General features: G+C 47.2%; 1 protein-coding gene across 15 annotated transcripts in view; it reads right to left on the bottom strand.

Annotated features, from left to right (window-relative positions):
• The window catches only part of SMAD2 (SMAD family member 2), a 93,497-nt gene extending 69,362 nt beyond the window's left edge, over positions 1–24,135 (bottom strand). Inside the window, exons 1-3 of one of the 15 annotated variants that reach the window (XM_070050201.1) lie at positions 23,305–23,664; positions 22,913–22,998; positions 6,592–6,868 (exon numbers count right to left, since the gene is read on the bottom strand). The gene's annotated coding sequence lies outside the window, so the exon portion shown is untranslated. Of the gene's footprint in view, positions 1–6,591; positions 6,869–14,676; positions 18,597–21,154; positions 21,228–22,663; positions 22,815–22,912; positions 23,137–23,249; positions 23,669–23,886 lie in introns of those variants that run through there. The other 14 variants (XM_070050199.1, XM_070050200.1, XM_051851974.2 and 11 more) reach the window with 14 other exon arrangements.
• Positions 24,136–24,775: the final 640 nt, after the last annotated feature.

Here is a 24,775-nt window from a genome sequence, read left to right as displayed (position 1 = left end):
CAGCTGTCTTGTACTATTCTTAATGTTTTTATTCTGACATAAGTAGGCCCTGTCACTGATTATGTATTAGCAAAAAACCTCCAAATCCTTAGCATGATTTTTCACTTTGTCCTATGAAATACACAAATTTGCACTTCAGTGTAAAAACTTTTTTTTTTTTTTTTTTTTTTTTTTTTTTTTTGACAGGCAGAGTGGACAGTGAGAGAGAGAGACAGAGAGAGAAAGGTCTTCCTTTGCCGTTGGTTCACCCTCCAATGGCCGCCGCTGCAGCCGGCGCACCGCGCTGATCCTGGCAGGAGCCAGGAGCCAGGTGCTTTTCCTGGTCTCCCATGGGGTGCAGGGCCCAAGCACCTGGGCCATCCTCCACTGCACTCCCTGGCCATAGCAGAGAGCTGGCCTGGAAGAGGGGCAACCGGGACAGAATCCGGCGCCCCAACCGGGACTAGAACCCGGTGTGCCGGCGCCGCAAGGTGGAGGATTAGCCTATTGAGCCACGGCGCCGGCTCAGTGTAAAAACTTTTATGATGTAATGTTGCTACTTTATAGAGAAATCCGATCTCGCCCCCAAGTATGGCAGGAAGACTTTACTGAGTACTTAGGTCAGAAAGCATAGGCTCACTGAATCCAAGAAGCAAGTGGGGCAGGTACTATTAGTTACATATCAGAAGTCCAGACACAAGTACCCTGAAGTTATAAAGACAATCCCTGTTAGACAGTCTTATAGACATTTTAGCTTTACTTTTCATATTTAGGTTTCTGATCAGCAATTTGCTTCTGTTTAAGGAGATGGTGATTCAATCATCTTCCATGAGGATAGCCTATTTTATCGGCATTATAGAATAAAGTCTACCTTTTAATAATGCCACTCCTGCACATATCAAATCCCTATGGAATAAAAACCTGATGGGGGCCATTCTGTTCACTGTGTTCTTACTCATTTAACACCAGTATCACAGAATTTTAATTACCATTGCCTTCTAGTTAGTCTTGGTATTTTCCAAGGTAAGCCCCCTCATTTTTCAAATTTATGTTAAGATATTGTTGGTTATTTTAAATTTAGCATATTACTTTCTACAAAATCCCTACCAGACTTTGACAATTAATTTATACAAATTTGTGAACAAAAAGTGTTCCTATTGTAAGAATTTTTGAACTACATATCCATTAGAAAGTACAGTTTTTTCCATAAAGACCTCACACATCTTGTTAAATTTACTTATTCCTTGAGGAATTTTTATTGTGAGTAGGATGTTCCCATTATTTAAAAAATCAAGCATTTCAAGCTTACAAAAAAATATCACTCTGGTGAACCCATATACATTCCATCCAGCTGTCAGATCTTAATATTTAAAAAAAAAAAAAAATTGAGAGAGACAGAGTGAGAGAGCTCTCATTTGCTGGTTCACTCCCTACTGCCCTAAACAGAAAACAAGAATTCAGTCCAGGTCTCTCACATGAGCAACAGGAATCCAACTACTCGAGTCACTACCTCCTAGGGTCTGCATTAGGCATGAAGCTGCAAACAGGAGCCAGAGGCAGGACTCAAACCCAGGCACTTGGTCATGAACCAACAGGGTAAACACCTGACTGTATTTTGCAGTATTTGATTAGATATTAAGACTTGATGGATACAGCTAAAGTTCTTATGCACACCTGTCTGATCTCGTTTCCTTACTTCTCAGAGATAATCACTATCCTGATGTTTGCCACTGCAGCCACACAAGTTTACAAATTTTAAAAATGTACATATAAGTCAATACTGTTCACAATTTGTTTTCACTATTACTATCCATGTCAATATATACGTGTGTGTGTGTGTGTGTATATATATAAATTCTAACTTCTAGTTCATTCATTTTAGCTATCATACATCATCCCATTACATGAGTTCATTACAGTTCATTGCCCATTTTCCTCTTGACTAGTCAGTTTCCCAATGTCCCACTCTTAGGAGGTGCCATCAAAGTATCTTCTTATACTATGTGAAAGTTCTCCTCGGGTACAAACTGCTTAACCAAACAAGCCCCCGAGAGAACCTAATGTACACACACTCTGAAGAGCAACATCTCACCAGAGGGTTGTACTTGATTCTCCAAAGTAAGGGTCATGAATCATTAGTGAGCATGAAATCACTGTTGTAGATCCAGAAATGTTATCTTTCAAAAACAATAAAATTCTCTGAAAACAGCCTTCCATTCAGTTGTCACACATAAAATATATTTCCCACTACAGGTCTATCAAAAAACAGCCTAAGGAGGTCACAGTTTTAGAATATACACCAAGGAGTAGAAATGCTGCTGTCCAGCTGCTCTGCCTCTGACCCAGGCACCAGCTAATGCATCTAAAGAGAAAGGAGATGGCTGGTACACGTGCTTAGGCCCTTGCCATACCCACATGGGAGATCAGATGGAGTCCCTGGCTTCAGTCCATCCCAGACCTGGCTATTCAGCCATTTTGGAGTGAGCCAGAAGATAGAAATATCTCCTTCTGTGTCACTTTGCCTTTCAAATAAATCTTCTATAAAAACCCTTTCATGCACTATGATCTTCCAAAAATCATTAAGTCGAACACTGTTTAGTTCATTTTTTTAAAAGATTTATTTATTTGAAAGGCAGAGTTACAGAGAGGCAGAGGCAGAGAGAGAAAGGTCTTCTATCTGCTGGTTCACTCCTCAAATGACCACAAAGGCCAGGCGGAAGCCAGGAGCCTCTTCTCGGTCTCCCACGTTGGGGCAGGGGCCCAAGCACTTTGGGCCATCTCCCATTGCTTTTCCCAGGTGCATTGGCAGGGAGCTGGATCGGAAGTGAAGCAGCCAGGACTCAAACTAGTGCCCATATGGGATGCTGGTGCTGTGGGCATCTGCTCACCCAGCTGTGCCGCAGTGCAGGCACCCCATCATGTCTTAATTACTAAAACTACATAATACATACCCTGTTATTTATAAAGTGAATTCTCTTTCACATGCTACAACTTTCATTGAAATGACACTGAACTGGTAACTGGAAGCTGAATTGGAAACAGAGCAGCTGGGACTCAACCAGGCTCTCTGATACAGGATTATAGGTATTCCAAGTGGCATCTTAACCACAGCACCAAACATTCACCCAATCTGATTTCTACTACCAACCATTAGTTTTACCTAATCTAGAACTGAATTACATCTTACGTAGTCTTCTGTGTATTCTCTAAACTAATACCCTTAAAAAAAGTTCTCTTCTCTTTCTAGTTTTCTAAGAATTTTTGTCATGAGCAAATACTGAATTGTATCAGGCCTCCCCTATCCCACTCCCTCCATAATTCAACAAGATTTTCATAAGCGTTTTCTCTTAATGTGTTAATATGAAGAATTTCATTTACAGGTTTCCTAATGTTTAATCATTCTTACATGGCTGAGACAAACTCCAATTAGTTATAGCTTTGTTTTACGTAAATGCTAATATTTAGCCTAGAATTCCTGTTATATTCATTAGTGAGATACGGCCTGTATGTGCCTCCTTCTCATACTCCTCCTACTCAATCTGGGTACCAACATTATAGTGTTTTACAAAATACTTTTTTCCATTTTTTTAATTAACATTTTGTTCAAGTCTAGAATTACTGGATTCTTCACCTGTTTGGGAATACCTGCCCATCTTGGGGTAGGGACCAGCATTTTATTGGGGAATTTTTAATTTCACTTTGGTATAGCTTGCTAACTATTAACTTAAGCTTTTCAATCATAATCTAGGGGCCGCTGCCTGCAGTGCCGGCATCCCATATGGATGCCGGTTTGAGTCCCAGCTGCTCCACTTCCTATCCAGCTCTCTGCTATAGCCTGGGAAAGCAGCAGCAGATGGACCAAGTCCTTGGGCCCCTGCACCTGGAGGAAGACCTGGAGGAAGCTCCTGGCTCCTGGTTTCAGATCGGTGCAGCTCCAGGCGTTGTGGCAATTGGGGAATGAACCAGCGCATGAAAGACCTCTCTCTGTCTCTGCCTCTTTCAAATAAATAAATAACCTTTTTAAAAAATCATAATCTAGTCAAGTTTCTAATTATCATTAAGCCAATTTGATAATTTATTTTGCTAGAAATTTTACACTTGGCCTATTTCCAAATTTAAATAAAGCAATTAATAGCTTTCTTGTAGCTTAAAAATCTCAATCTGACTCCAGCTATCCCCCTTTTCATGTCTAATATATTTGTGTCTTCCTATTCTGCATCAACCATGGCAAATCTAAGTCTATTCATTCAGCTTAGCACCTCTGCTTTAGTTAATCTAGCTGTATCTGTTCTCTGTTTATTAACATCTGCTCTTAGCTTTATTATTTCCTTTCTTAAACTCACTACATTCAAAACTATTTTTCTAACTCATTATACTACACTGTTAGCTCATTAATATTCTGTATTTACTAATGAGCAATAATGGTTTGTTCCCCAAGTAGGCAAACGTGCTTTTGTTGTAACCCACATTTGACAAGTATTTTCATCATTCTATTCTGTTTTTTAACTTTCATGGAGATTTTCTTCATTCTATATCTTTTTTTTTTTTTTTTTTTTGGACAGGCAGAGTGGACAGTGAGAGAGAGAGACAGAGAGAAAGGTCTTCCTTTGCCGTTGGTTCACCCTCCAATGGCCGCCGCGGCCAGTACACTGCAGCCGGCGCACCGCGCTGATCCGATGGCAGGAGCCAGGTACTTATCCTGGTCTCCCATGGGGTACAGGGCCCAAGCACTTGGGCCATCCTCCACTGCACTCCCTGGCCACAGCAGAGAGCTGGCCTGGAAGAGGGGCAAATGGGACAGAATCCAGCGCCCCGACCAGGACTAGAACCCAGTGTGCCGGCGCCGCAAGGTGGAGGATTAGCCTAGTGAGCCGCGGCGCCGGCCTTCATTCTATATCTTTAAAAACATGTATCTCAGTATATGACCATCGACTTGGGGACTGCTGGTGCTGCTATTCTGCTATGTTACTAATTTAATTGCATTGGGGCACAGGCTGTGATTTGGAAACTACAGATACTTTGAAATTTGTCACTTTTTGGGGCTGGCGCTGTGGTGTAGTGGGCTAAGCTTCCACCTGCAGTGTCGGCATCCCATATGGGCATCAGTTTGAGTCCCGGCTGCTCCTCTTTGATCCAGCTCTCCACTATGGTCTGGGAAAGCAGTGGAAGATGGTCCAAGTGCTTGGGCCCCTGTATCTGTGTGGGAGACCTGGAAGAAGCTCCTGGCTCCTGGCTCCGGATGGGCTGTTGCAGCCATTTGGGGAGTGAACCAGAGGCTGGAGGACCTTTGTCTCTGTCTCTCCCTCCCTCTGTAACCCTACTTCTGAAATAAACTAAAACAACTTGTTACTTTCTTTCAAGTCCAGCACATAACCAATTTTTATAAAAATCCCAATAGGTACTTTAAATAATACACCCTCTGTAATTATTGGATGCTTGCTAAGCATACTCTTTCATTCCTTTATAACCTTATTGTAATTCTTAATTTTTCTTGAATTACTGAGAGGTGTGTTAATATTTCCTACATTTAAGGGCCAGCACCAAGGTGTAGTGGGTAAATCTGCCAACTGCAGCACTGACATCCTACTTAGGTGCCGATTTGAGGCCTAGCTGCTCCACTTCTGATCCAGTTCCTTGCTAATGCACCTGGGAAAGCAGAGGATGGCCCAAATACAAGGGTCCCTGCACCACATGGAAGACCTAGAAAAAGCTCCTGGTTTCAGACTGACCCAGCTCCAGCCAACGCAGTCATTTGGGGAGTGAACCAGCAGATGGACTACTGCAACTCTGCCTTTCAAATAAATAAACCTATCTTTTAAAAAAATATTTCCTACATTTGTACATATGCATGTTCTTTTTTTTTTTTTTTTTTTTGGACAGGCAGAGTGGACCAGTGAGAGCGAGCCACAGAGAGAAAGGTCTTCCTTTGCCGTTGGTTCACCCAGAAATGGCCGTTGTGGCCGGCACACTGTGCTGATCTGAAGCCAGGTGCCAGGTGCCAGGTGCTTCTCCTGGTCTCCCATGGGGTGCAGGGCCCAAGCACTTGGGCCATCCTCCACTGCCTTCCCGGGCCACAGCAGAGAGCTGGCCTGGAAGAGGAGCAACCGGGACAGAATCCAGCGCCCCAACTGGGACTAGAACCTGGAGTGCCGGTGCCGCAGGCGGAGGATTAACCAAGTGAGCCACGGCGTCGGCCACATACGCATATTCTTGTAATTCCACTAATTTTCCCTTATACATTGCACTTAATAAAACTTTTTCCACTCCTTTAATTTTTAAAAAGTTACTTATTTTATTTGAAACGCAGAGACAGATGAACAGACATGTTTCATCTGCTGGTTAACTCCCCAGCTGCACAGCAGCCAGGACTGGGCCAGGTCAAACCAGGAGTCAGGAGCTTCATCTGGGTTTCCCAAAGAGCAGCTGAGCCATCCCCTGCTGCCTCCATGTGCACTGGCAGAAAGCTGCATGGAAAGCAGAAGAGACAGAGCTAGAACCAACACTGCAATCAGGATCGCAGGCGTCTCAAGCAGCGACAAGAGTGCTGTGCCACAACGCCCACCACCCCCTTCACTTTTAAACTAAATCATTATGGCCGGCGCTGCAACTCACTAGGCTAATCCTCCGCCTGCGGCGCCGGCACTCTGGGTTCTAGTCCCGGTTGGGGTGCCAGATTCTGTCCCGGTTGCTCCTCTTCCAGTCCAGCTCTCTGCTGTGGCCCGGGAGTGCAGTGGAGGATGGCCCAAGTGCGTGGGCCCTGCACCCACATGGGAGACCAGGAGGAAGCACCTGGCTCCTGGCTTCAGATCGGCACAGCGCCGGCCGTAGCAGCCATTTGGGGATGAACCAACGGAAAAAGGAAGACCTTTCTCTCTGTCTCCCTCTAACTCTGTCAAAAAAAAAAAAAAAAAAAAAAAAAAAACCTTAATCATCACACTTTAAGGAGTACTCTGCTAACACACATCTAACACACATTTAGGTGGATTTTTTCTTTCCTTCATTCTTCTCTAACAAGTTTAATCTGAAATGATGTATTGGGTTTACAGAGACATTTAAGGTTATTTCTACCATCTTATTTTGTGTATTCTAACTCCTATGCATTTTGCTTCTTTGTTCTCCTCCCCTGACTTCCCATTGATTTGGAGTTATGTGTATACTCTATCTCAATTCTTTTCAAGAGCTACCCTACAAGTTTTTGTAATGAAAAATTAACTCATCAGTAGGTTGCAGGTAAGGACAGGAGTTTATTAAAATTCATAATAAAGGGAATTATAAAAGAAAATAATCTCATGAAGATAGGGAGAAGAGATTTAAAAAAAAAAAAAAACAGAAGCAAGATTCTTAGAAACTGCGAGCAGATCAAAGACTGTTAACTCCAGGCTATCTACAGGGAAAGCTGAGGAACACCCAGTCACACAGAATCCTCCAAAGGTTAAGCAACTGACAACAGCAGTTGTAGCAGCTCAGGAGAGGAAAGGAGATAAAAGAGGTAGGACTGGCCGAGAATTATTTGAGAAGGCCATTCTGTGTCACTGGGAACTGCCCCTCTGCCACGCTGACGCACTGCACTGGGTCAATCTTCCTGGATGAGGAGATGCCTGGCTACCATTAGGAAGGGGACACTGGGAGGAAACGCTAAGAGGTCACTGACTCCCAAGCCCATCCTGCCAGTAGGTTCTGGCTCCCAGATACTAGCAGCCTAAGGTTAATCAGATCAAGATTCTTCTCTAGAGTACCTTGTGGGGAGCAACTCGGACTAGACTAAGTTACTGGAATTAAGACTTATTCTATGCATCTGCTCTCCCACAATATGGCGCTGGGAGAGAAGAAAACAGCTTCTACACAGCTGCCTCCAGTTCAGCCAATAAACTGTAGGACTTGCTCCTGATTGGAGGAGAGCAGCGTACTCGGCGTGTGGGCAGCCGAGTTGGGATTGGCGGAGGAGGACTATAAAGGAGGAGAGAGATGGCATGCACCAGGAACATCTAAGGGAACACCTGTGCAGCCCCCGAGAGAGCCGGCCGGCGGTGTGCCGCTCCCCTGCGGAAGTGGGGAATGTGGCCAGGGGGAACCGCCCTTCCACGGAGGTGGAAGGGACAGTAGCCAACCCGGGAAGGGACAGCAGCAAACCCGGGAAGGGCCGAGCAGACGAAAGAACAGCGCAGGGTTTAGTGTCGTTCCTCCACGAAGAGGGGGAGCGACATAATGGTGCCGTGACTCGGATATGAAGCCTAGGCAGGGTCCTGTGTCGTTCCTCCACGAAGAGGGGGAGCGACATAATGGTGCCGTGACTCGGATATGAAGCCTAGGCAGGGTCCTGTGTCGTTCCTCCACGAAGAGGGGGAGCGACATAATGGTGCCGTGACTCGGATATGAAGCCTAGGCAGGGCTTAGTGTCGTTCCTCCACGAAGAGGGGGAACGACATACCTGACCAACCCCGAGGAAAGGCGTGCAGAAACTAAGATCGAGGGTGTAACAGCCAACAGCCCACACAGATCCCTCCACAGAAACTGGAGAGAGACAAGCCTCACTCAACCTTCAGTTCCTGATCAGCTTTAGAGACTTCTACTTACTCATCAAGAATTACTGATTATCTGAAGAAAAAAGACAAACAGAAAAATGCAGCTCCAGTAATACTGAGACTATATAGAGAAAGAAAACATCGTGAAAATCAACAGAGCAACCCTGAAGCCAGAGCTGCAGGCTCTCCAAGGGAGCATTCAGGGAACAGAGGAAAGCTCTAGGGGAGCTCGGGACAGCAGAGAGGAGAGGGGATCCAGAGGAGCTACAAGATAAAGGAGAAGGAATCTCCTATTTAAAAAAAAGACAGATGGAAAACAGAAGAGAAAATAAAAATTAGAGGACAGTTCCGGAGACTCAATGTCCAAAATACTACTAGGAAGACCTCCGAGGTACATGGAATAGGGGACCCAAAAAAGAAATTGAGAAAAATCCCCTTAAGTGAAGATGAGCTTTCAGCCTGGATTATGATCCCAGTAGAATGCATGAAAGTACACTTAGACCCAGGCCTGTGGCAGTGAAACTTCCCATCACTGAGGAAAAGGAAGAGCCTAGTCTCCAGGGAGAAAAAATAGGTCATACAGAAAACCAGAACGGTTTTGGTTTCCTCAACCACTGTTTAGTGTTTAGAAGTGAATGGAGCACTACAACTGTCAAAAAAAAAAAAAAAAAAAAAAAAGCTTCCAACCCAGATTTCTATTACCAGCCAGGGTGGAATAAAGGCATTTTCAGACATGTTAACATCTCCAAATATTTACCCGACAAACTCTCTCATGAAAGGTTCTGTAGGATTGATTTCATCAAAAGAGCAAAACAAGAGAAAAACAGACCTAAGAAAAGAGAAAAATGAAGGAACTGCCTGACAGTGAAAGAGGGTCCCAGCCTGAGCCCGTGCAGCAGGCAGACAAACCGGTGCCAACCAGAGCAGATCCAAAACACTGCTGCGCTGGGGCCGCCTGCAGCACCGGAATCCCATATGGGCACCAGCTGAGTCCCGGCGTTCCACTCCGATCCAGCTCTCTGCTATGGCCTGGGAAAGCAGCAGAAGATGGCTCCAGTCCTTGGGCCCCTGCACTTGTGTGGGAGACCTGGCAGCAGCTCCTTGCTCCTGGCTTTGGATCAGCACAGCTCCGGCTGTTGTGGTCAACTGGGGAGTGAACCAGCGGATGGAAGACCTCTCTCTCTGCCTCTCCTCTCTGTGTAACTTTGACTTTCAAATAAATAAATCTTTAAAACACACACACACACACACACACACACTGCAGACACCTTTCTCCCAAGTGAATACCATCAGTCACAGAAACCCCACTGTCACTGAGGAGCCCCAGGATGAGAAAAGTAAATGAATGGGAGATAATGGCAAAGGGTTGTAGTAGGGTGTTATGGCTGGAACACAGTATGCACACACACACACAATTAAATTCCCAAAGTCCACACACATACACACAACTCCCCAAAGTCTAAAGAGACTTTAAACAGTTGATGGATTAAGGGTGGAAACTTGATCTAACTGTGGCATCTGGGCAGTGGGCCTGGCTGGAGGTCTTTTTAAGTCACTGGGGGCTGTCCTCAGAAAGGCAGTAGGTGCAAGGGGGTTGAATACATAAGCCAAGCATGCGTCTCATGTCTCACCATGTAACCTTCCCTCTGCCACCTTCTGGCCTAACCGCTGCCTGAACCAACGTGCCACCTGATCGTGGACTGTGAACCTCTAAACTGCCAAGCCAAACAAGCCATCTTTCCGCCTGACGTTCCTACGGGGTATTTTAATTAAAGTAATGAAAAGCTTACTGACAAACGGGTTATCAGTATCTTAGCCAGCAATTTCTGATCCCACAGAATACAAATGAAATAGACTTGTGCCTAAGTGGAATTTGTGTATTACATGTGCATTTTCATTACACATGGAATTTCTTTTGACCAGAACTCTTCAATTGACATGGGATAAAAACCACAGACAAAACTGTAATTTTCTATTAACCACATCAGAAAGGTAAAAATAGGCATACCTTAGATCAGGCTGCATAACAAAGCACCATCAACTGGCTGGCTTATAAACAAGGGAAATTTCACTGTCACAGAAAGGCTGGAAGTACAAGATCAGGTACTACCATGGTTGAGTTCTTTGAAGCCCTTCTTCCAGGCTGTTGACTGACACCTTTTCTGATGTATCCTCATGTGAAGGGGAGACAGTGAAAAAGCTCCCTGGGCTCTCTTTTATGAGGGTACCAATCCCATCCAGGAGGGCTCCGCCCTCACGATCTGACTGCTTCCCCAAAGCCCCAAAAACATCATGTGGAAAGTCAGGATTGCATTGTTTGAATTCTGCGAAAACATTCAGTTCATAGCAAGATGAAATAGTTTTAATAACTTAGTAATTTATTAATTTGTCCCAATACACCCAAAATATTGTTTGCAATCAGTATTAAAAAATGACTGTGATATCTTACATTCTATCTTTATACCATTAGAAACCTGGTTGGGGTCTGGCGTTTTAGCACAGCAGGTTAAGCCACCTGCATCCTACACAGAACACACGTTTGAGTCCCAGCTCGTCCAAGTCCAGTACAGTTTCCTGCTAATGCAATTAGGAAGGCAGTGGATGAAGGCTCAAGTATTTGGACCCCTACCACCCATATGGGCAACCAGGATGCAATTTCTGGCTCCTGGCTTTGGCCTGACCCAGACCAGGCTGGTGCAGCCATCTGGGGAGTCAACCAATAAATAAAAAGATGGTTCTCTCCCTCTCTCTCTCTCTCTTGCTCTTTCAAATACATAAATATTTAAAAAAAAAAAAAAATCTAGGGGCCAGCGCCGAGGCTCACTTGGTTAATCCCATCTGTGGCGCCGGCAGCCCAGCTGCTCCTCTTCCAGTCCAGCTCTTTGCTGTGGCCCGGGAAGGCAGTGGAGGATGGCCCAGGTGCTTGGGCCCCTGCACCCGCATGGGAGACCAGGAGGAAGCACCCGGCTCCTGGCTTCGGATCGGCGTAGCTCTGGCCATAGCAGCCATTTGGGGGGGGGGGGGGGTGAATCAACAGAGGGAAGACCTTTCTCTCTGTCTCTCTCTCTCTCACTAACTCTGTCAAAAAAAAAAAAAATCTAGTGTGTATGTTACACTTGTGGCCCATCTGAATGTGGAGATTTCAGGAATTCATAGTTACATAAGGTTAACAGCTACCGTTCTGGACAGAGAAGCTCTAGGAGGATACACCAGAAGCTAGTAACAGTAGAACTAGGCAGCAGGAGGAAAGAGATGTATAGGAACTTCTCATTACTTACTGTTTTGTTCTTTCTCTATTTTGTACCATGTGCATATATTACATATTCAAAAAATGAATATACCCCCAAAATAAATCACAAAGGTAGATTCTCTGGCTTATTCCTATAAATCTTGCACACATATCTACACAGATACAAACTGATATACAAAGAAAGTTATCTACTACACACCACAAGACTGGAAACTTCAATTTTCATCAGTATGGAGTGATGAAATAGTGATCCATACAGACTGGGGCACTCATTATGTACTGACATAATGCACAAAATGTACTACTAAGTGAAATACATGACCATCTGTACTAAAAGGCAATATATACACAAAACTGCGCATTTAACTTAAAATCTCTGGAATACATGAAACCCTGGTAACACTACAGGCCTTTGGGAAACAAGGGGCCAACTGGCAAACAAGAGTTGTCACTGTGTGCTCTTTAATTTCTAATTACAATAATGGATTGCCTATTTAAAAGTTCACCTTTGCTATCTAGCTGTAGATATTTTTACTTATCCCGCTTTACTTCGATGATATTTAAGTCCATCTAAGAGTATAATTCTTCCATAGAGTTGTGAGGCTTCTTTCCCCCAAAAGCTACAGATGTCTTGGCTTTGGCTAATTTTTTAGCCTACATTTCCCAAAGTTCTTTCTCCTTTCATCAAATGGCATTACAACCTCATCCCCAGATACTAGACCCTATTTTAGCAAATTCCTCAGGACCAGCTTTTTCTTTAAAAAAAAAAAAAAAAAAAAAAAAAAAAAAAAAAAAAAAAAACAAGAAAGAAAATCTTTTACTTATTTGCAAGGCAGGGTTACAGACACGGAGAGGCAGAGACAGAAAGAGATCTTCCACCCATTGGACTTACTCCTCAAATGGCTACAATGGCCAGGCTGAAGCCAGGAGCTTCATCTGGGCCTCCCACATGAGCGCAGGAGCCCAAGTACTTGGGCATCTCCTACTGCTTTTTCCAGGCACATAAGCAGGGAACTGGATTGGAAGTGGAACAGCCAGGATTCCACCCAGCACTATAAGGGATGCCAGCGCTGCAGGCAGCAGCTCTACCCACCACACAATACCTACCCCAAATAGCTTTTTCTTAACATTGAGTGATTTTTCTTCTAGTACCTAGGAACTTCTTCTTAAAAATCCACAATACGCATAAGAGAAAACTCATCTTGGGTTTTATCCAACATTTCCTTGTGTTTGCAATAGGAGGAATGGTCCTGTGTCTGTTCCACAGTCTATTAGTGTCATTTTAAGAAACTTTATATAGAGTAATATAGTCATAGTCAATAACAGCAAAGACTGAAAAAAGCAGTATCAGAATCAAGAAAAGATCGCTCAATTTAGCAGTTGATTTAGAAGGGCAGTTGATTTAGAAGGGCAGTGGAAAGGAATATTGAAAAAAGAATGGTAAAAATCATAAGGTTGAAGTCGAGGACAGAGGAGTTACACATAGAAAGCAAATGTAGATTGACCTTTTAAAAAGTATGGAGTGTATGGGTGCCAGTTCGAGTCCTGGCTGCTCCTCTTCCAATCCAGCTCTCTGCTATGGCCTGGGAAAGCGACAGAAGATGGCCCAAGTCCTTGGGCCCCTGCACCCATGTGGGAGACCTGGAAGAAGCTCCTGGCTCCTGGCTTCGGATCGGAGCAGCTCCAGGCATTGCAGCCAATTGGGGAGTGAACCAGTGGATGGAAGACACCTCTCTCTCTGCCTCTCCTCCCTCTGTGTAACTCTTTCAAATAAATATATAAATCTTCTTAAAAAAGAAAAAGTATGGAGAGAAACTTCAATATCTTCAAACCAGAAAAATAAAAAATTTCCCCCCAAACACCTATATGAATTTTAAAAAGAAAATCAAAGTTAAATATTTTAGTATAAAATACTTGAAATATGATGGCGCTGCCTCATCCGGGATGCTGCTGGTTCCACTGCAATAGTGGAAAATCAGTCTATTAGATTCTTGGCATCTATGTTCAAATACATCACGCCAAGCAGAGACAAAAGGCAGTGTCACTAATAATCCTGGAACTTCACAACAAAGAAATTTTAGTAACCAGGGCAATAGAGCATTGAAGTACATAAAAACCAGTTTTTCAAAAAAAGATTTCTCAATCCTCACTGAACCACGTACTTTCCAAAGTAGTAAGCTAGTAAGGAAACATACTGCCAACTGGAAACCTAAGTTGGCCCTGTGGAGGGTGCTGTGCCTTTTAAACAAAAGCAAACAGGAACATTCATCTGTTCCATTTTATGAACTGTCAAAACCTAATGTGATGGGAGACCAGGAGAAGCACCTGGCTCCTGCCTTCGGATCAGCACAGTGCGCCGGCCGCAGCATGCCAGCCATGGCGGCCAATGGAGGGTGAACAAACAGCAAAAGGAAGACCTTTCTCTGTCTCTCTCTCTCACTATCCACTCTGCCTGTCAAAAAAACAAAAACAAAACAAAAAAAAACCTAATGTGAGAGTTCGAACTGAACCCTGGAAGCCAGCGTCAGGTCAGTGAAAGTCCCCGTGACGGAGGGTTCTGCTGTGTAGAGACGTCTGTCCTTTCCCTTTGAGTTGTGCTCCAGAACCAGCTTATGAACACGCGGCTTACGTACTAGCCTATCATTCCCAGACTGCAAGAAAGCACCCATCAGGCAACTACGCAGCAGCAGGAGTAAATATCAGGTACTCCTGCCCGTCCCGGAGCAGCACCTAATACCCACGTCAGATCACGTGCGCTGGTACTCCGGCGGGGCAGTTCACTTACAGCCAAGTCTGGAGTAGCATTGTCCAAGAGAACTTCCTCCAACGGCAGAAATGTCCTTCATCTCTGCTGTCCAATATAGATGCCATTAGCCACATATGGCTATCTAAAGTTAGGTTAAAATCAAACAAAAGCAAACCTACCACTCAGTTCCTCTGGCCCGGGGCCACATTTCCAGCACCACACAGTCGCATGCGGCTCGCAGATACCTCAGAGAACAGTCCTGTTCCTCAGGGGTGCTTCAAAGGCTTCCCGGGGCAGTGAGAGGAACACCGTTCAGGAAAAGCTTCAGCCACTGCCCGTGCCCGCTCCCACAAAGCAGCTCGACCCCTTTCATCTGGTCTACATTTTGAGATTCCGCACAGTGCTTTTCAAGGCTTTCTCTGGCTGCTGCTGAGTGCACCGGCGTGCATGCTTTAAGCATGAAGACTACTGGTTTAGAACAGAAATGGCCAATAAACCTCAGGACACTGCTCAGTCCTCCTGATACTTAAAACATTTTAAAAAGCAAAGCTTCATAAACCAGCTAACATTAACAACAGCCTAACCAGTTGGCCAGGATGTATTTAAAAAGTTAGTTTAAACATGGAAAATTTGCATTCATTGACACAAAAAAACCATCTCTAGTTAACAAAAAATTTCCATAGCTCATTCAAGTTAAGAGGAAAGACTCAGGTCCAGCCTCTACTGCACCACTTCCAAGGAGCTAAGGCTGTGTCCTCTAGGCCCACTGCCTCCTACTTTGAAATGAAAAATATGACTGAGACAGAGCGTTGCATTACTATTTACAAGACCTCAGCCATTAGCTCTGCACAGACTTGCTGTTAGCAAGGAAAGTGCAATTCACTTTTCAAGTAGACAAAGCAGATCACATACTTACTAAGATATTTCCTCACGTCCAGAGTCTTCTGATGTACAAGGCTTAAGGTCACAAACAGGTGGACTGCCAATGGTTCAAAATCATGCTTCCTTGCTAACTACACGTTAAGTCAGAAATTACTCTCATTCCCCAAAAAAGAAGGGAGGTGTGGAATATTTAAGGAACTGCAGGTTTTCATGTGCATACTAGACATACTACCTAATAGACTGAAACCAAGTGCACACTCAATTTCCGCTGCTCTCCAACTCTGAGGTCAAGATAATCCCCAACCTTAAAAAATGCAGACTATGAGGAAGAATTAATGACAATTTCACAGCAAATTCAAATGGTAATGAGAATGAATCACTTTAGGATTTGTTTTTTCTTAAGAGTATAAAATTAAAAGATACACCTGAATTACCAAGTACCTGTCTTACCCGTGTGATCGGTTATAATTTAAAATCCATTTAAGGAAAGGAGAACCACTCATTCTATAATGTAAGTCACAGAACTACCTTAATAGTTCCACCCATCTGGTCAAGTTAGAGGCAGTGTCTAAATCCACTTGGCGTGGCCAAATCATATCCTCCCTACTTAAAGTTGCTGAATTGTGGTTGAGTGCTGTGGCATACTAGCCTCTGCCTACGGCACCAGCATCCCATATAGACACGAGTTCCTGTTCTGGCTCCTCCTCTTCCAATCCAGCTTTCTGCTATGTATGGCCTGGGAAGGCAGTAGAAGAAGGCCCAAATGCTTGAGCCCCTGTACCCACGTGGGAGACCCGGAAGAAGTTCCTGGCTTCAGATCAGCAAAGCTCTGACAGTTGCGGCCATCTGGGGAGTAAACCAGCAGATGGAAGACCTTTCTCTCCCTCTGTCTGTAACTCTACCTCTCAAATAAATAAATAAATAAATCTTTTTTAAAAATGCCATTTGGGGCCAGCACTGTGGCATAGAAGTCTGCCCCAACACCAGCATCCTATATGGGAGCTGGGTTTGTGCCCCATCTGCTCCACTTCCGATCCAGCCCCCCGCTAACAGTCTGGGAAGAATGGTTCAAGTGTCTGGGTCCCCTGCCACCCATGTGGCAGGCAGAAGCTTCTGGCTGCAGAAGACTGCACATTTGCAATCATCTAGGGAGTGAAGGAGCGGACTGATCCCTCTGCCTCTCCCTCCACTCTCTGTAACTCTGATTTTCAAAATAAAAATAAATAAATCTATTTTAAAATGATATTTTAGGGGCTGGCACTGTGGCACAGTGGGTTAACGCCCTGACCTGAAGCACCAGCATCCCATGTGGGCGCCGGTTCTAGTCCTGGCTGCTCCTCTTCCAATCCAGCTCTCGGCTGTGGCCTGGGAAAGCAGTAGAAGATAGCCCAAGTCCTTGGGCCCCCTGCACCCACGTGGGGACCTGGAAGAAGCTCCTGGCTTCGGAACAGCGCAGCTCCGGCCATTGCGGCCATCTGGGGAGTGAACCATCAGATGGAAGACCTCTCTCTCTCTCTCTCTCTGTCTCTCTCGAGTGAACCATCGGATGGAAGACCTCTCTCTCTCTCTCTCTGCCTCTCCTCTGTGTAACTCTTTTAAATAAATAAATAAATCTTCAAAAAATAAATGACATTATTAGAAAATTTATTTCTACTTTTATTGGAAAGACAGAGAGAGATCTTCTCTCCACTGTTTTACTCCCCAAATGCCTGCAACAGCTGGGGCTAACCAATGCCAAAGCCAAGCGCCAGGAATTCAATCTGGGTCTACCCCATGGGTGGCAGACCCAAGCACCTGAGCTATCACCTACCACCTCCCACGTTATGCATCGGGAGAACGCTGGAACTGGAAACTCCGTGGAGACTGGAACCCAGGCACTACGATGTGGGATGCAAGTGTCTTAACTACACCAAACACCCACTCCCTATTTTTGTTTTAAGGCTCAATGCTAACATGGAGCGGACGGTTTAAAAAGTAACTCTGAGGTAGGAAAGTGGATAAGTGGATCTTAAAAAGCTATCAAAGCCAATAATGGATGTAAGTCACATATAATAGGCAAGAAGCCCTCAAAAGAGAAACTGGCCAATTGTCCACATTCACTCTGTCCTAGAAATCTAATATACTCTCAACGCCTGAGTGAAAAGTTTTACATGACACTCCTGCACAACAGCAAAAAGAAATGACTTCCTCTGAAGAAAAGGTGTGACACAGGGTGCTACACCACTAAGATCGCCACCATTCGTCACTTCTGGCTAGCACGAAGGCCATTTCTGTCTGGAGTCATGGCTCTCTGAATGGCGGATAAATCAGTTATCGCGGTCATGGTAGGTTTGTGGGTCTCTCACGAAGTCATTCACTACTTCATAATGTTCTACCCCTTCAGGAACATGTGTTAATCATCCTGAATGACAATCTGAAGTATATTATGTAGATTACTGCACTCTTAAAAAGATTTTCCCAAACGTGATTTAAGCTAATTGATTAACACTCATTACTAGGTTTTCAAGTCTGGTCCTGTTCTCAAAGGCCCCAGACATGCTAGTCAGGCTCTGCAGATTATCTCCATTATCCTCACAGGCTGTTATCTGTTTTTCCTTACAATAGACCATAGGTTAACAGTCCCTGTCCTCCTCCACCCCTCTTGAGGCCTCCCCACACTACCCATAATCTACTTGCTTCTAATCTCCTATGGGCTTAGAAGCCTGATAACTTGGCTTGTTAGAAACATTTTAAATACATGCCAACAGGTTCTGATTAAGGTTCTCAAAGGCTCTCCTATGCTCTAAGATATGGACTTGGACAATTTGGCCACTCCAGGTCTTTCCTGCTTAAAGGCTGCTTGTCAGGGATAATAGTGTAGGCAAAATATGTGGATTAGAAAGAGCCCAACAGGGGCCAGCGCAGCAAGTTAACACCCTGGCCTGAAGCGCCGACATCCCATATGGGCGCCAGTTCGAGTCCGGCTGCTCCACTTCTGATCCAGCTCTCTGCTATGGCCTGGGAAAGCAGTGGAAGATGGCCCAAGTGCTTGGGCCCCTGCATCCAGGTGGGAGACCTGGAAGAGGCTCCTGGCTTCAGATCAGCTCAGCTTCCGCAGTTGCAGCCAATTGGGGAGTGAACCAGCAGATGGAAGACCTCTCTCTCTCTGCCTCTCCTCTCTCTATGTAACACTGACTTTCAAATAAATAAATAAATCTTTAAAAGAAAAAAAAAAAAAAAAGAGCCAAACAAAGTGAAACTCACATCCAGAAGAGAGCAAAAGAAGAGGACCCTATGTCTCAGGCAATGGAAATCATTTAATCCCCACAGTAACAGTAACAGGCAGGCCTTACTACACCTATTTTCTAGAGTTGAGTAATTTACTCAACATTGTAACTGAGAAACCAAACTTCAACCTAGAGCTCTGATCAAAACCCCAAGGCCTCTCCTTCACCTGAGACTGCTACCAAACCCTTATTCTCAGTTTGTTTTGACACCTTATTCCTAATTCTCTCACCCGGACCCTGACTCAGATTTGCTTTTTTCCCCTTAATCAGTTTTTATAACTACAGGGCAATAGGTAATCAAATTAAACTGCTCTGCAGGTGTGTCTCTGCTCAACCACAAACTTGTTTCTGAAAGATCAGCTATACCTTCAGTTTCCACAGACCACACACATCGAAACACAGTGGCTGCTCCAGTGATCCCATGAGTTCACACTACACATCTTCTCCAGTACCCTCTTGTCCAAAGCACAGAGAGCACCGTGAGCTCACTGCCGCAGGCATCGTGTGCTCCCACACTTAGTACACTATCTTACTCAAACACTAGGGAATGGGGCAGAAAACATCAAGTGTCCACTGTCCTAATTGCATTAAGGAACAGGGATGTAATGATTTGCTGTGAAACACTTTATTGCTAGCCCACAGTCTGAGACACAGAAAAAAACCATTGAATAAATGTGACTTGTCCACAAATACAAGTTGTTCAAGTAATGCATAACCTCTCCTAAACCAGTTTTAAATTCCTTACACCTCATTTATTTAATAAAGATTTATTTATTTATTTGAAAGAGTTACAGAGAGGCAGAGAGAGAGAAAGGTCTTCCATCTGCTGGTTCACTCTCCAGATGGCCACAACGGCCGGAGTTGTGCCGATCCGAAGCCAGGAGCTTCTTCCAGGCCTCCCACAGGGGCCCAAGGACTTGGGCCATCTTCTACTGCTTTCCCAGACCATAGCAGAGAGCTGGATCGGAAGTGGAGCAGCCAGGACTCAAACCAGTGCCCATATGGGATGCCAGCATTGCAGACCAGGGCTTTAACCTGCTGTGTCACAGCGCTGGTCCCTACTTCACATTTTTGAGATTTATTTTTTTGGGGCCGGTGCTATGGTGTATCAGCAGTGAACCAGCGGACGGAAGACCTCTTTCTCTGTCTCTCCTCTCTCTGTGTAACTTTCAAATAAATAAATAAATCTTTAAAAAAGAAGAAAAAAGATTTATTTGGGGGCCAGCACTGTGGCATAGCTGGTGAGGCTGCCGCCTGAGTGCCGGCATGCCATATGGGTGCCGGTTCAAGCACTGGCTGCTCCACTTCCAATCCAGCTCTTTGCTATGGCCCGGGAAAGCAGAAGATGGCCCAGGTGCTTGAGAGAACACATGCGAGACCCGGAAGAAGCTCCTGGCTCCTGGCTTTGGATCGGCCCAGCCCCGGTCCTTGCGGCCATTTGGGGAGTGAACCAGTGGATGCAAGATTGATCTCTCTGCCTCTGTCACTCTGCCTTTCAAAAAATAATTAAATAAATCATTTTTTTTTTTAAATCATTTCTTTGAACAGCAGAGTGACAGGGAAGGAGACAGAAAGATCTTCCATCTGCTGGTTCACTCTCCAAATGTCTCAGGCTGGGCCAGGCCAAAGCCAGGAGCCTGGAAGACCAGCTGGGTGGCAGAGACACAAGTACCTGCGCTATCACCTGCTGCCTTCCCAGGCACACTGGCACTGAGATATGGGGTGTGGGCGTCGCCAAGGGTCCCTACATTTCACATTTTCTGATATACTCTTGTAATATTTAGTGGAAAACCACCTTGCTTTTACAGAAACTGCGGGCCTAAAAATGGCTCCTCTGCGCCCATCAAAACAAGTCTCCCTTCATCCTCTAAAAACTCGTTTCCAAAATATGAATAAACCTCTATCTGCCAGAATGCTCTAAATACGGCTTTTACATACACCACAAAATCCACTTGTATTTAAAGCTGCCAGAGGGGCCGGCGCAGTGGCTCACTTGGTTAATCCTCCACCTGCGGAGCTGGCATCCCATGTGGGCGCCGGGTTCTAGTCCTGGTTGCTCCTCTTCCGGTCCAGCTCTCTGTTGTGGCACGGGAGGGCAGTGGAGGACGGCCCAAGTGCTTGGGCCCCTGTACCTACATGAGAGACCAGGAGGCGGCACCTGGCTCCTGGCTTCGGATCGGCACAGCGCCAGCCATAGAGGCCATTTGGGGAGTGAACCAACGGAAGGAAGGCCTTTCTCACTGTCTATAACTCTACCTGTCAAATAAATAAATTAAAAAATTTTAAAAAACTGCCAGAAAATTAAGTTTTGGGGGTCCTAAAGCACAGTCAAAACCAAACAAGCGTAAGAAAAACTTTCTAGGCTTCCAAGTCAAAACTGACAATTTACAAAATGTAAAAATTCAACAAGTCTCTGACCAGCAGCTAAACGGAGTGTGTTAATTCCCACTCATGCATTTCCCCCTACTGTGAAGCAGTAATATTTCAACACCGTGATTCTAGTACTTACAATATAAAAATGCAAGGGGGCCTCTTGACATCTTGAAGTAGAAACCACCTCTTCCTATTAAACACAACTTGTGCTGAAATACAAAAATCCAGCCCCAATATTCCCACCTAGGAGTTAAAACACATACCAAGGCTGACAAACCACAAACAGGAAATCACCCTGCACAATTTCTTACAAGACTATTATTTCATTACCGATTGTGTAGAAAATTAACCTCTTATGACTAAGCACTGGTAGGTTACAACCTTGAAAAACCCAATTTTTTGTTGAACACCTAAAATTCAAAACCACACTGGAAGGTGAACGTAGAAAAAGCACGCTCTTCCGAAGAGCAGTTTCTTACTAAAACACCCCCAGAAACGGACTTTCCAAGCTCGTTACATTAAACACAGCCAACACTTAAACGCAATGAAATGCGGATTTCAACTGCGAGAGGGTAAGCGGGCACTTGCTTTAGCAATGTTCAAACACATCAACTGTTTATATTTACCAACACAGCTACGTTTATGTGAAAACTAAGAAATCTTAAAAACAAAACCGCTGTGTTTCAGAATTTAATACAAACGTCTGCCACATGACTTTCTAGGGAAGGGAATTCTCAAAATACCCTAGGTAGGGGTTTTAAGGCAAATGAAAAAACCCTCACCACGATACACTGATGAAACACGTTTTACATTCCTTCCATCACTGATACATTTGCCTCACTAATCCGTGTACCAAGCAGTTCAAACCTCATTTAACTATCTGACTAACAGCTCTCCACCAGACGAGAACTTTTAAAACTGAGGTCGAAAGTAGAACAGCCTGTGTACTTTCTGTACAGTAACAGCAAATTTACTCCATCAGACCCAAGGAACGCATCCTTATCAGTGGTACAGGTTCAACTTATGTGAAATTAGAAGAAAATAACAAAAAAAAATTTTTTTTCAACCTTAATTCATGTCAGGAACTTCTGAAAAGACAGAATTACTCCAAAGCAGTTTACCTGACCGTCTACTAACAATAACTTTACAAATGGCATTTTACACAAGTTTGGAATACCAAGTCGATATTCCACACCGTAGCAAACAAGAATGCCTGTTAGAAGCACAACTTCCCAATCCGTCCCACCTGCAGGCTTTTCAAAAAAAAACAAAGGTTTGGTAGGCGACGAGCGGGCGGTATTTAGCTTTTCAAGGGTCCAAAGGAAAACACCAAAAGCAACCTAGATCACGTTTTTCTCGCGTCTTGGATCAAACAAGGGTTTGTAAGTAACGAGACAGACAGACAAGCGCCTGACCCACGGGCAGGTCCCGCCAGAGAAGGCAGGGATCCGAGCTGCGACTGCGTGCGGCCAGTCTGCAGCCCGCGGAAGGCGAGGGCGCCGAGCAGGCCGGCTCCGGGAGCAACTTTGCCGGGCCGAGCCGCAGCCTGCGCGCGTTCGAGAGCGCACACCGCCCCTCGCAGCCCGCGGCTCTCACGGTTAACAAAGGTTACAGCACCACACGACAAAAAGTGGAAGCAAAGTACCAGCCGCTCCTCACGCGCTCCCGACAACTCCCGCAACCCGAGCTCCGGCCCTCGGGCTGGAGCGACCACAGCCACAACCCACCGAGCGTGCGGCGCCGGCGACCCGCCCGCGGCCGGCGCGCCCACGGCCCCGATCTCGCCCCACCCCAGCCCCCACCCCGCCGGAGCCATGTGACCCCGCCAGCGGCCCCGGCCGCCGCCGCACGCAAACACACCCCTCGCCCGCGGCCCGCGGCGCCCGGGCCGTACCTGCGCCGAGGCGCCAGGTCCCGCCCCGTCAGAGCCGGGGGGCCCGGGACCTTTTGTTCCGTCCTCTTCCGATGGGATGGAGGGAGCTGGGAGGCCGAGAAGGGAACGGGAGAAGGGAGGCGGAACTGAGAACACTCTCGGCGCCGTCCCCGCGCCCCGCCCCCAGGCCCGTGCCCGGCCGGGCGCCCCGCCTCGCGGCCAGGGTGGGGGCCCGGCCACCGCCCGCAGGCAGGAGGGGGTGGGGACGCGCGCGCCCCGCCGCCGCCGCCGCCCCTCCTCCCCACCGGCGCGCGCCCGCCGCCCCTCCCGGCGCCCGCGCCCGCCCCCGCCGGCCCACCTCCGCTTCCGCCCTCCGCCCTCGGCCGCCGGCCGCCGCGGCGCAGCGCACCCACCTCTGGGCGGCTCGCTCGGCGCTCGCGGGCTGCAGGCTGGCGAGCTGCTCCTCCGCCGCCGCGGCCGCGCGGGTAGACCCGCCTCCCACCCCGGGCCGCGAGCCCCGCCGATTCGCCGGCGCAGCCCCGGGGCTGGCACCCTGCCTCCCGCTGATTGGCGCCCCCAGCCGCCCGTTAGGGCGCGAGGCACGCCGGCCGAGCGCCGCGCGGGGCGCGCACGGAAGACGGAGGGAGCGGAGGAGGGAAGGAAGGAGGCCGAGCGCCGCGGGAAGGGCCAGGGGGCGAGCGGGACGCGGGGAGTCGCGGGCCACCGCCTCCCACCTCCCTTTGCCTTCGGCCCGCCCCGCCTCCCGGCCGGACCGGCGGCGCGCGCAGCCAATCAGCGCGCGGGGAGCTCGGGGTGTGAGCCGCGCGTCGGGGGCCTCGAATCGGAAGGGAGACGTCGTTCGCTGATTGGTCCCGCCTCCCCCGTCGAGCGTGAGGCGAGGCGCGGCGCGGCCGGGCGGGGTGGGACGGCCGCGGTTTCGCTCGAGTTGGTCGTCGGCGCGCTCAGGGGCGGGGAGGGGCGGGAAAGAGCCGTACCCCACAGGGCCGGGGTGACGATCTCCGGCGGCCCCGGGCCCTCCCTGACCCCTCGCCAGCGCTGCTGGGTAGCGTCTGTGGGAGACTGACGGCCAGTTCACGCTCCGTCCTGAAGCCGAGAGCTTGCACGTGCTCCTCTCCCGGGAGGCCGCTGGCCTGCCCCAGAGGAGGGGACGCGCCTCGGCCAGCGAGAGGGTCCTGCGGAAGCCCGGGTACCAGGCCGGCGGCTGGCCGCGCCCGTATGCAGATGAGCGGGCTGTGGGCGGGGCCTTCGTGCGGGGCGCCGGGGGGTGGGGGGGCGGGCCCGAGATCCGTTCTGTGCTTTTGGGGTCCGGGTAGGAGATACTGGGTACTTTTGTTAAACCTGAACCTTGGGCCCCCCGTTAGTAAAAATGACATTGGTAATGCACGTGCAGATTGGTCCTTGCGGAGTCTGGAAGATGAGCACCCGGCGCACTGCCCCTTGACTGCTAGTTTGTCTCCCCTTGCTCTTTGGTCCCCGTGCGGGCAGTGTTCCTTGGCCCCTGTTGGAGGCAGCAAGGCCCTAAACTGCCCAAGCACGCACAACACTTAGGCGCAGTTTTCTTGGTTTTATCTTGGGGGCACGCAAGCCCCTAAGAACTGTTGAGCCCAACTAATCACGCGAAGGATTTCTTAAGACCCTACTAGTGGGGCCAGCTTTGTGGCTTAGCGGCCTAGGAAGTAAAGCTGCTACCTTCGAGGCTGGCATCCCAAATGGGTGCCAGTTCGAGTCCAGACTGCTCCACTTCCCACCGACATCCCTGCTAATGGCCTGGGAAAAGCAACTGAAGTTGGCCTGCGTGCTTGGGCCCCTGCCACCCACGTGGGAGACCTGGATGACGCTCCTGGCTTCCTTGTGACCCTCTGG

The sequence above is a fragment of the Oryctolagus cuniculus genome, chromosome 10, assembly GCF_964237555.1.
Source record: "Oryctolagus cuniculus chromosome 10, mOryCun1.1, whole genome shotgun sequence".
In the NCBI taxonomy this organism is placed as follows: domain Eukaryota; kingdom Metazoa; phylum Chordata; class Mammalia; order Lagomorpha; family Leporidae; genus Oryctolagus; species Oryctolagus cuniculus.
This window is presented reverse-complemented; position numbering and strand designations above follow the sequence as displayed.